At 44.2% G+C, this 12,500-nt stretch overlaps 1 pseudogene; it reads left to right on the top strand.

Annotated features, from left to right (window-relative positions):
- The window catches only part of LOC124029727, a 13,894-nt pseudogene extending 3,023 nt beyond the window's left edge, over positions 1-10,871 (top strand).
- Positions 10,872-12,500: the final 1,629 nt, after the last annotated feature.

The raw sequence follows: 12,500 nt of genomic DNA, 5'->3' as shown, positions 1-12,500 counted from the left end.
CTGTCTCTCTCTCTCTGTCTCTCTCTGTCTCTCTCTCTCTGTCTCTCTCTCTCTGTCTCTCTCTGTCTCTCTCTCTCTGTCTCTCTCTCTCTGTCTCTCTCTCTCTGTCTCTCTCTCTGTCTCTCTCTCTCTGTCTCTCTCTCTGTGTCTCTCTCTGTCTCTCTCTCTCTGTCTCTCTCTCTGTCTCTCTCTGTCTCTCTCTCTCTGTCTCTCTCTCTCTGTCTCTCTCTCTCTGTCTCTCTCTCTCTGTCTCTCTCTCTCTCTGTCTCTCTCTCTCTGTCTCTCTCTCTCTGTCTCTCTCTGTCTCTCTCTCTCTGTCTCTCTCTCTCTCTCTGTCTCTCTGTCTCTCTCTGTCTCTTTCTCTCTCAATTCAATTCAATTCAAGGGCTTTATTGGCATGGGAAACATGTGTTAACATTGCCAAAGCAAGTGAGGTAGACAACATACAAAGTGAATATATAAAGTGAAAAACAACAAAAATTAACAGTAAACATTACACATACAGAAGTTTAAAAACAGTAAAGACATTACAAATGTCATATTATATATATATATACAATGTACAAATAGTTAAATGACACAAGATAAAATGAATAAACATAAATATGGGTTGTATTTACAATGGTGTTTGTTCTTCACTGGTTGCCCTTTTCTCGTGGCAACAGGTCACAAATCTTGCTGCTGTGATGGCACACTGTGGAATTTCACCCAAAGATATGGGAGTTTTTCAAAATTGGATTTGTTTTCAAATTCTTTGTGAATCTGGGAGAAATATGTCTCTCTAATATGGTCATACATTGGGCAGGAGGTTAGGAAGTGCAGCTCAGTTTCCACCTCATTTTGTGGGCAGTGAGCACATAGCCTGTCTTCTCTTGAGAGCCATGTCTGCCTACGGCGGCCTCTCTCAATAGCAAGGCTATGCTCACTGAGTCTGTACATAGTCAAAGCTTTCCTTAATTTTGGGTCAGTCACAGTGGTCAGGTATTCTGCAGCTGTGTACTCTCTGTGTAGGGCCAAATAGCATTCTAGTTTGCTCTGTTTTTTGTTAATTCTTTCCAATGTGTTAAGTAATTATCTTTTTGTTTTCTCATGATTTGGTTGGGTCTAATTGTGCTGTTGTCCTGGGGCTCTGTAGGGTGTGTTTGTATTTGTGAACAGAGCCCCAGGACCAGCTTGCTTAGGGGACTCTTCTCCAGGTTCATCTCTCTGTAGGTGATGGCTTTGTTATGGAAGGTTTGTGAATCGCTTCCTTTTAGGTGGTTGTAGAATTTAACGGCTCTTTTCTGGATTTTGATAATTAGTGGGTATCGGCCTAATTCTGCTCTGCATGCATTATTTGGTGTTTTACGTTGTACACGGAGGATATTTTTGCAGAATTCTGCGTGCAGAGTCTCAATTTGGTGTTTGTCCCATTTTGTGAAGTCTTGGTTGGTGAGCGGACCCCAGACCTCACAACCATAAAGGGCAATGGGCTCTATGACTGATTCAAGTATTTTTAGCCAAATCCTAATTGGTATGTTGAAATTTATGTTTCTTTTGATGGCATAGAATGCCCTTCTTGCCTTGTCTCTCAGATCGTTCACAGCTTTGTGGAAGTTACCTGTGGCGCTGATGTTTAGGCCAAGGTATGTATAGTTTTTTGTGTGCTCTAGGGCAACAGTGTCTAGATGGAATTTGTATTTGTGGTCCTGGTGACTGGACCTTTTTTGGAACACCATTATTTTGGTCTTACTGAGATTTACTGTCAGGGCCCAGGTCTGACAGAATCTGTGCATAAGATCTAGGTGCTGCTGTAGGCCCTCCTCATCAGCAAACAGCAGACATTTGACTTCGGATTCTGTCTCTCTGTCTCTCTGTCTCTCTGTCTCTCTGTCTCTCTCTCTCTCTCTCTCTCTCTCTCTGTCTCTCTCTCTCTGTCTCTCTCTCTCTCTCTCTCTCTCTCTCTCTCTCTCTCTCTCTCTCTCTCTCTCTCTCTCTCTCTTTCTCTTTCTCCCCCCCCCTTCATCTTTTCTCCTTATCTAATCTGTAACTGAGTGACCTCCCTAATCACATGAGTGTCCCCTCAGGAGAAAGATATTATCAGGAGGGAGCACAGTAGGATACTTTATGTTGACTGGGGGATCAATAGGATGCATTCTATTGCAGTGTACAGTTAATGCTGTTTTAGTCTGTAGTATATATTAGGGAGTAGTAATTATCCCACTGTTGACATAAATGTTTGTGTTCTCGTTTTTTAAAACCAAATGTTTCTCTAGAATTGGTTTCGAATCCCATTTTTCTTCTCTTTTTTTTGCCATTTATGTTCATGTTTACCTAATTTAGATTTTTGAAAATGTGTTATTAGGAAAAAATAAACAATCAGTCATCAATAGAAATGCCTGTGTGTCTTCCCCCTTAAGTCTACCACATGGTGGTGGTGTCTTGTCTGTGAGTTATTTGCCATTTGTGGATGTGTTGCTCTGTAAAAGGAGAAGTATGGTCTGGGTACCAGACTACAGAGACAGAGACCTGGAGCTCCTATCACCAGTCTGGCTGGTCTTTCGTGAGTATGACATGAATATACAAAAACGAGTATCACATCCTCATATAATATTTATTGTACATTTGAATTGACGAATCAAGGACTGAGTTCCCAAATGGCGCCCAATGTACTGCATTACTTTTGTATAGGCTATTTGGTCAAAAGTTGTGCACTAATTGGGGCGGCAGGGTAGCCTAGTGGTTAGAGCGTTGGACTAGTAACCGGAAGGTTGCAAGTTCAAATCCCGAGTTGACATGGTACACAATCTGTCGTTCTGCCCCTGAACAGGCAGTTAACCCACTGTTCCTAGGCCATCATTGAAAATAAGAATTTGTTCTTAACTGACTTGCCTCGTAAAATAAAGGTTAAAAAAAAAATATATATAAAAAAATTAGGGAATGGCGTGAAGTTTGGGATAAAGCCACTGCCTTGTGTTAGAGTTAATAAATACAGCTGTCTCCTATAGTGGCCCCCACTGTGTCTGGCCCTGTCTCCTATAATGGCCCTCACTGTGTCTGTCCCTGTCTCCTATAATGGCCCTCACTGTGTCTGTCCCTGTCTCCTATAATGGCCCTCACTGTGTCTGTCCCTGTCTCCTATAATGGCCCTCACTGTGTCTGTCCCTGTCTCTTATAATGGCCCTCACTGTGTCTGTCCCTGTCTCCTATAATGGCCCTCACTGTGTCTGTCCCTGTCTCCTATAATGACCCTCACTGTGTCTGTCCCTGTCTCCTATAATGGCCCTCACTGTGTCTGTCCCTTTCTGCTATTCCAGTCTGAAGGAAGGTGAAGACCAAAAGGAGATTAACATAGAGCCAGCCCAGGCCTTAGACGAGGTGGAACCACTGCCTGAAGACTACTACACTAGACCCATCAACCTACCCGAGGGTAAGAGATATCCACCCCTAAGCCTAACCACTAACCCTTGACCTGGAACACGACACTAACCCTACACCCTACTAGACCCATCAACCTACCCGAGGGTAAGAGATATCCACCCCTAAGCCTAACCACTAACCCTACACTAGACCCATCAACCTACCTGAGGGTAAGAGATATCCACCCCTAAGCCTAACCACTAACCCTACACTAGACCCATCAACCTACCTGAGGGTAAGAGATATCCACCCCTAAGCCTAACCACTAACCCTACACTAGACCCATCAACCTACCTGAGGGTAAGAGATATCCACCCCTAAGCCTAACCACTAACCCTTGACCTGGAACACGGCACTAACCCTACACCCTACTAGACCCATCAACCTACCTGAGGGTAAGAGATATCCACCCCTAAGCCTAACCACTAACCCTTGACCTGGAACACGGCACTAACCCTACACCCTACTAGACCCATCAACCTACCCGAGGGTAAGAGATATCCACCCCTAAGCCTAACCACTAACCCTACACTAGACCCATCAACCTACCTGAGGGTAAGAGATATCCACCCCTAAGCCTAACCACTAACCCTTGACCTGGAACACGACACTAACCCTACACTAGACCCATCAACCTACCTGAGGGTAAGAGATATCCACCCCTAAGCCTAACCACTAACCCTTGACCTGGAACACGGCACTAACCCTACACCCTACTAGACCCATCAACCTACCTGAGGGTAAGAGATATCCACCCCTAAGCCTAACCACTAACCCTTGACCTGGAACACGGCACTAACCCTACACCCTACTAGACCCATCAACCTACCCGAGGGTAAGAGATATCCACCCCTAAGCCTAACCACTAACCCTACACTAGACCCATCAACCTACCTGAGGGTAAGAGATATCCACCCCTAAGCCTAACCACTAACCCTTGACCTGGAACACGACACTAACCCTACACTAGACCCATCAACCTACCCGAGGGAAACAATGATCACTACTTTTTTAGAGCCAGAATCCTTAATTGAAACGATAACAAAACATACTCCCCACCACTGTTTTGCAAGTAAAGCTAAGAGAAGGGTCTGGAGAAATGTAACCACTCACAAATTAAATAACAGAGCTATCGATGAAATGACTGACCATCCATGATATCAACATTATAGTTTTAACCATGTTATGAGGCTATACAGGACTGACCATCCATGATATCAACATTATAGTTATAACCATGTTGTGTTAACTCTCTCTGATGTCTAGTTGACCATGTTATGAGGCTATACAGGACTGACCATCCATCATATCAACATTATAGTTATAACCATGTTATGAGGGCTGCACAGTGTTTGCATTTACATAGTTTACAAACATTGTAGTAAAACAAGGTTCTATTTTAGTTTGTGATTGGTAAAGATTGATGAACGAAGCTCATGAGGCATTTACAAGTTATATTCCTCATTAATCAATGGGTATAATCACATTCATTTAAGTGATTCATAAAAAAATATATCTCATTTATAAATGGGTGTATCTCATTAATTTATAAGTCCAACATAGATGTAGCAATTAATTATTAGCTTTATACACCACTTTATACACCAGAGTTATTTTATAATATTGAAGTCTACAGTAATATCAGGGATATGGTAAACTTAGGTTGTTTTGCAAGTTGACCATGTTGTGTTAACTCTCTCTGTTGTCTAGTTGACCATGTTGTGTTAACTCTCTCTGATGTCTAGTTGACCATGTTGTGTTAACTCTCTCTGATGTCTAGTTGACCATGTTGTGTTAACTCTCTCTGATGTCTCGTTGACCATGTTGTGTTAACTCTCTCTGATGTCTCGTTGACCATGTTGTGTTAACTCTCTCTGATGTCTAGTTGACCATGTTGTGTTAACTCTCTCTGATGTCTCGTTGACCATGTTGTGTTAACTCTCTCTGATGTCTAGTTGACCATGTTGTGTTAACTCTCTCTGATGTCTAGTTGACCATGTTGTGTTAACTCTCTCTGATGTCTAGTTGACCATGTTGTGTTAACTCTCTCTGATGTCTCGTTGACCATGTTGTGTTAACTCTCTCTGATGTCTAGTTGACCATGTTGTGTTGACTCTCTCTGATGTCTAGTTGACCATGTTGTGTTAACTCTCTCTGATGTCTAGTTGACCATGTGTTGACTCTCTCTGATGTCTAGTTGACCATGTGTTGACTCTCTCTGATGTCTAGTTGACCATGTTGTGTTAACTCTCTCTGTTGTCTAGTTGACCATGTGTTGACTCTCTCTGTTGTCTAGTTGACCATGTTGTGTTAACTCTCTCTGTTGTCTAGTTGACCATGTTGTGTTAACTCTCTCTGATGTCTAGTTGACCATGTTGTGTTAACTCTCTCTGATGTCTCGTTGACCATGTTGTGTTAACTCTCTCTGATGTCTAGTTGACCATGTTGTGTTAACTCTCTCTGATGTCTCGTTGACCATGTTGTGTTAACTCTCTCTGATGTCTAGTTGACCATGTTTTGTGGTCTAGTTGACCATGTTTTGTGGTCTAGTTGACCATGTTGTGTTAACTTCCTGGTGTGTGTTATGTATTCCAGTAACATCCTTGCGTCAGCGGCTGCTCCAGCCTGACTTCCAGCCAGCCGGAGCCTCTCAGCTCCACCCCAAACACAAACACCTGTTGATCAAGCGCTCTCTGCGATGCAGGGTCAGTTTACGAGACACAGTACTTTACACCACACTAACCTTCTCAGGAAGGACATTTTACTACTATATTACTGTTGTTTGTTCATAATTTCTCTTAATTACTCGTGATACATTTTGTTTTTTGCTTTTCTTCCTAGAAATGTGAGCACCATCTGAGCAAGCCAGAATTCAACCCAACTTCAATAAAGTTCAAAATCCAGCTGGTGGCTGTGTAAGTATTGCTTAGCATCTCCTCTGAACCGAAACACATTCACCTTTGTTTTCTACTCTTGAATTGTATTATTTCTCAGTAAAGTGATGTGATTTTCAATCCCAAAGGAGTTACATCCCCGAGGTCAGAATAATGTCCATTCCAAACCTGCGCTTCCAGAAGGCAAGTCAATTATTCAAGTAATGGAACATGTTGTGTAGCAGAATGACTTACAGTATGAGTGGTAATCATGTTGTCTGTAGGGTAGCAGAATGACTTACAGTATGAGTGGTATCATGTTGTCTGTAGGGTAGCAGAATGACTTACAGTATGAGTGGTATCATGTTGTCTGTAGGGTAGCAGAATGACTTACAGTATGAGTGGTAATCATGTTGTCTGTAGGGTAGCAGAATGACTTACAGTATGAGTGGTATCATGTTGTCTGTAGGGTAGCAGAATGACTTACAGTATGAGTGGTATCATGTCTGTAGGGTAGCAGAATGACTTACAGTATGAGTGGTATCATGTCTGTAGGGTAGCAGAATGACTTACAGTATGAGTGGTATCATGTCTGTAGGGTAGCAGAATGACTTACAGTAGGTATCATGTCTGTAGGGTAGCAGAATGACTTACAGTATGAGTGGTATCATGTCTGTAGGGTAGCAGAATGACTTACAGTAGGTATCATGTCTGTAGGGTAGCAGAATGACTTACAGTATGAGTGGTATCATGTCTGTAGGGTAGCAGAATGACTTACAGTATGAGTGGTATCATGTCTGTAGGGTAGCAGAATGACTTACAGTATGAGTGGTATCATGTCTGTAGGGTAGCAGAATGACTTACAGTAGGTATCATGTCTGTAGGGTAGCAGAATGACTTACAGTATGAGTGGTATCATGTTGTCTGTAGGGTAGCAGAATGACTTACAGTAGGTATCATGTTGTCTGTAGGGCAGCAGAATGACTTACAGTATGAGTGGTATCATGTTGTCTGTAGGGTAGCAGAATGACTTACAGTATGAGTGGTATCATGTTGTCTGTAGGGTAGCAGAATGACTTACAGTATGAGTGGTATCATGTTGTCTGTAGGGTAGCAGAATGACCTACAGTAGGTATCATGTTGTCTGTAGGGTAGCAGAATGACTTACAGTATGAGTGGTATCATGTTGTCTGTAGGGTAGCAGAATGACTTACAGTAGGTATCATGTTGTCTGTAGGGTAGCAGAATGACCTACAGTAGGTATCATGTTGTCTGTAGGGTAGCAGAATGACTTACAGTAGGTATCATGTTGTCTGTAGGGTAGCAGAATGACCTACAGTATGAGTGGTATCATGTTGTCTGTAGGGTAGCAGAATGACTTACAGTAGGTATCATGTTGTCTGTAGGGTAGCAGAATGACTTACAGTATGAGTGGTATCATGTTGTCTGTAGGGTAGCAGAATGACCTACAGTATGAGTGGTATCATGTTACCTGTAGGAGTGCCAGGTGCTGCTCACCCTGACCAACCCCGTGGAGAATATTACCCACGTCACCCTGGTGGGCTGTGAGGAAGGAGACCAAGAGGACATCAACAGCACTGCGAAGGTACTACTGACTAGGTTTGCGAAGCTACCAGTAATTTACCAAAGATACCAGAATCTTCAGTCATTATTGTAATTAACAGATTGCCATAGATTTTCTCACACAACTTTGGTAATTTATACTTGAATAAATAATGTATTCTTATATATATATATATATTTGTTATTTTTTTGTGTTACACGTTTCTAGTAGATTGACCATATGGTTCAACAGAAAATAGTGTAATTAATGAAAAAGCATTTTAAATCAACATTTAAATTATTTTCTCTCAGCATCTCTTCAGACTGTTGACTTTTTATCACAACTACGACCAATTTGGCCACAAAACATTTGACAACAACATGCAAATGAGCATAGTAAATAAAATAAATTATATTTCGTGCTGAACCCTTCATATTAAACACCGATGTTATTCACTCAATTAATGTTTTATATTTAGATATTTTGCATCTTTGTCATTCTGTTTTTCTTTTAAATGTTAAAAAAAAAATCATCTTATTTAATCATATTGTGATATAAGGCCACACGGAGGGACAGACGGCTATCCAAAAGTGCCACTTCATGTCTTGTTATAGATGACAGAAAATCCTTGAACGAAACCAGTTTACTGGAACATTTAAGACGTTTCCAGGAATATACCCTTCCTTTGTAACCCTACTGCTGACCTCTCACCCCTGACCTCTGTTGATGATGTTTTATAGGTGATGGTTCCTACCAAGGAGTTGGTCCTGGCAGGGAAGGATGTTGTTGATGATGATGATGATGATGATGTTTTATAGGTGATGGTTCCTACCAAGCAGTTGGTCCTGGCAGGGAAGGATGTTGTTGTTGATGTTGTTGATGATGATGATGATGATGTTTTATAGGTGATGGTTCCTACCAAGGAGTTGGTCCTGGCAGGGAAGGATGTTGTTGATGATGATGATGATGATGATGATGTTTTATAGGTGATGGTTCCTACCAAGGAGTTGGTCCTGGCAGGGAAGGATGTTGTTGTTGTTGATGATGATGATGATGATGATGATGATGATGATGTTTTATAGGTGATGGTTCCTACCAAGGAGTTGGTCCTGGCAGGGAAGGATGTTGTTGATGATGATGATGATGATGATGATGATGTTTTATAGGTGATGGTTCCTACCAAGGAGTTGGTCCTGGCAGGGAAGGATGTTGTTGTTGTTGATGATGATGATGATGAGGGAAGGATGTTGTTGATGTTTTATAGGTGATGGTTCCTACCAAGGAGTTGGTCCTGGCAGGGAAGGATGTTGTTGTTGATGATGATGATGATGATGATGATGATGATGTTTTATAGGTGATGGTTCCTACCAAGGAGTTGGTCCTGGCAGGGAAGGATGTTGATGATGATGATGATGATGATGATGTTTTATAGGTGATGGTTCCTACCAAGGAGTTGGTCCTGGCAGGGAAGGATGCTGCAGCAGATTACGACGAGTTGGCCGAGCCACAGGACTTCAAGGACGACCCAGAGTAAGACACACACACACGCTGGTACACACACACACGCTGGTACACACACACACGCTGGTACACACACACACACGCTGGTACACACACACACACGCTGGTACACACACACGCTGGTACACACACACGCTGGTACACACACACGCTGGTACACACACACGCTGCTGGTACACTGGTACACACACACGCTGGTACACACACGCTGGTACACACACACGCTGGTACACACACACACACGCTGGTACACACACACGCTGGTACACACACACGCTGGTACACACACACGCTGGTACACACACGCTGGTACACACAAACACGCTGGTACACACACACACTGGTACACACACACACGCTGGTACACACACCGTTATAAGTGACGATATGGTCAGAACTGGAGGAGAAATTACATTAGCTCTAGGTTAAAACAAATGTACTTCATAGGGAATATAAGGAGATGAGGGAGCTCTGGCCCTCGTCTCCATACTTCCCTCTCTGCCCTCATCTCTGAACCTTCCTCTCAGCCCCTCATCTCCCAACTTCCCTCTCTGGCCCTCATCTCCTAACCTTCCCTCTCTGGCCCTCATCTCCTAACCTTCCCTCTCTGGCCCTCATCTCCTAACCTTCCCTCTCTGGCCCTCATCTCCCAACCTTCCCTCTCAGCCCTCATCTCCCTGGGCCCTCAACCTTCCCTCTCTGGCCCTCATCTCCCAACCTTCCCTCTCAGCCCCTCATCTCCCAACTTCCCTCTCTGGCCCTCATCTCCTAACCTTCCCTCTCTGGCCCTCATCTCCTAACCTTCCCTCTCTGGCCCTCATCTCCCAACCTTCCCTCTCAGCCCCTCATCTCCCAACTTCCCCTCTCTCCTAACCCTCATCTCCTAACCTTCCCTCTCTGGCCCTCATCTCCTAACCTTCCCTCTCTGGCCCTCATCTCCTAACCTTCCCTCTCTGGCCCTCGTCTCCTAACTTGCCCTCTCTGGCCCTCATCTCCTAACATTCCCTCTCTGCCCCTGGTCTCTCCTAACCTTCCCTCTGGCCCTGCCCTTCCCTCTCTGGTCTCCTAACCTTCCTCTCTGCCCCTGGTCTCCTAACCTTCCTCTCTGCCCCTGGTCTCCTAACCTGCCCTCTCTGCCCCTGGTCTCCTAACCTTTCCTCTCCTGCCCCTTTCCTCTCTGCCCCTAACCTTTCCTCTCTGCCCCTGGTCTCCTAACCTTCCCTCTCTGCCCCTGGTCTCCTAACCTTCCCCCTCTGCCCCTGGTCTCCTAACCTGCCCTCTCTGCTCCTGTCTCTCCTCCAGTGTGGTGGCCTTCAGGAAATCCAATAAGATCGGTTTCTTCATCAAGGTGGTCCCTCAGTGCGAAGAGAGGACGGGGATGTCACCGTGTCCTTTAAGATCCGCCACGACTTCCGGAATTTGGCGGCTCCCATAAGGCCCAGCGAGGAGGACGATGCCCCAACCGAGGCAATATGGCTCACACACCACGTAGAGCTCAGCCTGGGGCCGCCGTCGTGAGTTACACACACACACACACACACACACACACACACACAACACACACACACACACACACACACACACACACACACACACACACACACACACACACACACACACACACACACACACACACACACACACACACACACACACACACACACACACACACACACACACACACACACGTTAACAGAAACACAAAATACATATATACACTGAGTGTACAAAACATTAAGAACACCTGCTTTTCATGACAGACTGACAAGGTGAACCCAGGTGAAAGCTATGATCCCTTATTGACGTTACCTGATAACTCCGCTTCAATCAGTGAAGATGAAGGGGAGGAGACGGGTTAAAGTAGGAATTGTAAGACTTGGAGAGAATTTAAGACATGGATTGTGTATGTGTGTCTTTCAGCGGGTGAATCGGGCAAGACAAAAGATTTAAGTGCCTTTTGACAGGGTATGTTAGTAGGTGGCAGGCGCACCAGTTTGAGTCAAGAACTGCAACGCTGTTGGGTTTTTCCACGCTCAACAGTTTCACGTCGTATCAAGAAGGGTCTCGACGCAGCTGTCGAACATCCAGCCAACTTGACACAACTGTGAGAATGGAGTCAATTTGGAGTTCATGACCTGACAAATTGAGGCTGTTCTGAGGGGTAGGATGCACCTCAGGTTCCTAATGTTTGGTATGCTCTTATATATAGTAGAGCAGTGTTGAGAGAGAGAGAACACACCTACCAGACAAATACACACACACCGGGCACATACATTGATCACATATCTCACACACACACACGTACTCGACTAGCAACACTTCTCTGTACCACCAAGAAATTCCAGAGACCATTCCTGCTTCACGCTTCAGCTTAGGCACTATTTTCATCATCCTCCTCCGAAGGATGAAGAGTATTTACCTGCATGCCATGCCAGGCCATCTACCTGCTGTAACATCTACCTGCTAATAAATGTCTCTGCATGATGTCATTACTGTTTCTCCTCTCTGGGTTGAAGGTAGGGTGAGACTGTCATTACTGTTTCTCCTCTCTGCGGGTTGAAGGTAGGGTGAGACTGTCATTTCTCTGGGTTGTAGGTAGGGTGAGACTGTCATTCCACTCTGGGTTGTAGGTAGGATGAGACTGTCATTACTGTTTCTCCTCTCTGGGTTGAAGGTAAGATGAGACTGTCATTTACTGTTTCTCCTCTGGGTTGAAGGTAGGGTGAGACTGTCATTTCTCCTCTCTGGGTTGTAGGTAGGATATGAGACTGTCATTTACTGTTTCTCCTCTCTGGGTTGTAGGTAAGGATGAGACTGTCATTATATTTCTTCTCTCTGGGTTGAAGGTAGGGTGAGACTGTCATTCTCCTCTCTGGGATTTGTGTGGTTAGATGGGACTATGTTCTCTTTCTCCTCTGGGGTTGTAGTTAAAGGTAGGACTATATTCTCCTCTCCTACAGGTTGTAGTTAGGGTGAGACTGTCATTACTGTTTCTCTACAGTTGAAGGTAGGGTGAGACTTATCATTCTCCTCTCTGGGTTGAAGGTAGATGGGACTGTCATTACTGTTTCTCTCTCTGGGTTGAAGGTAAGATGAGACTGTCATTCTCCTCTCTGGGTTGTAGGTAGGATGAGACTGTCATT

The sequence above is a fragment of the Oncorhynchus gorbuscha genome, unplaced genomic scaffold (genome assembly GCF_021184085.1).
Source record: "Oncorhynchus gorbuscha isolate QuinsamMale2020 ecotype Even-year unplaced genomic scaffold, OgorEven_v1.0 Un_scaffold_7448, whole genome shotgun sequence".
Classification (NCBI taxonomy): Eukaryota; Metazoa; Chordata; class Actinopteri; order Salmoniformes; family Salmonidae; genus Oncorhynchus; species Oncorhynchus gorbuscha.
The sequence above is the reverse complement of the archived record's forward strand: the minus strand, read 5'-3'. Positions and strand labels throughout refer to the sequence as shown.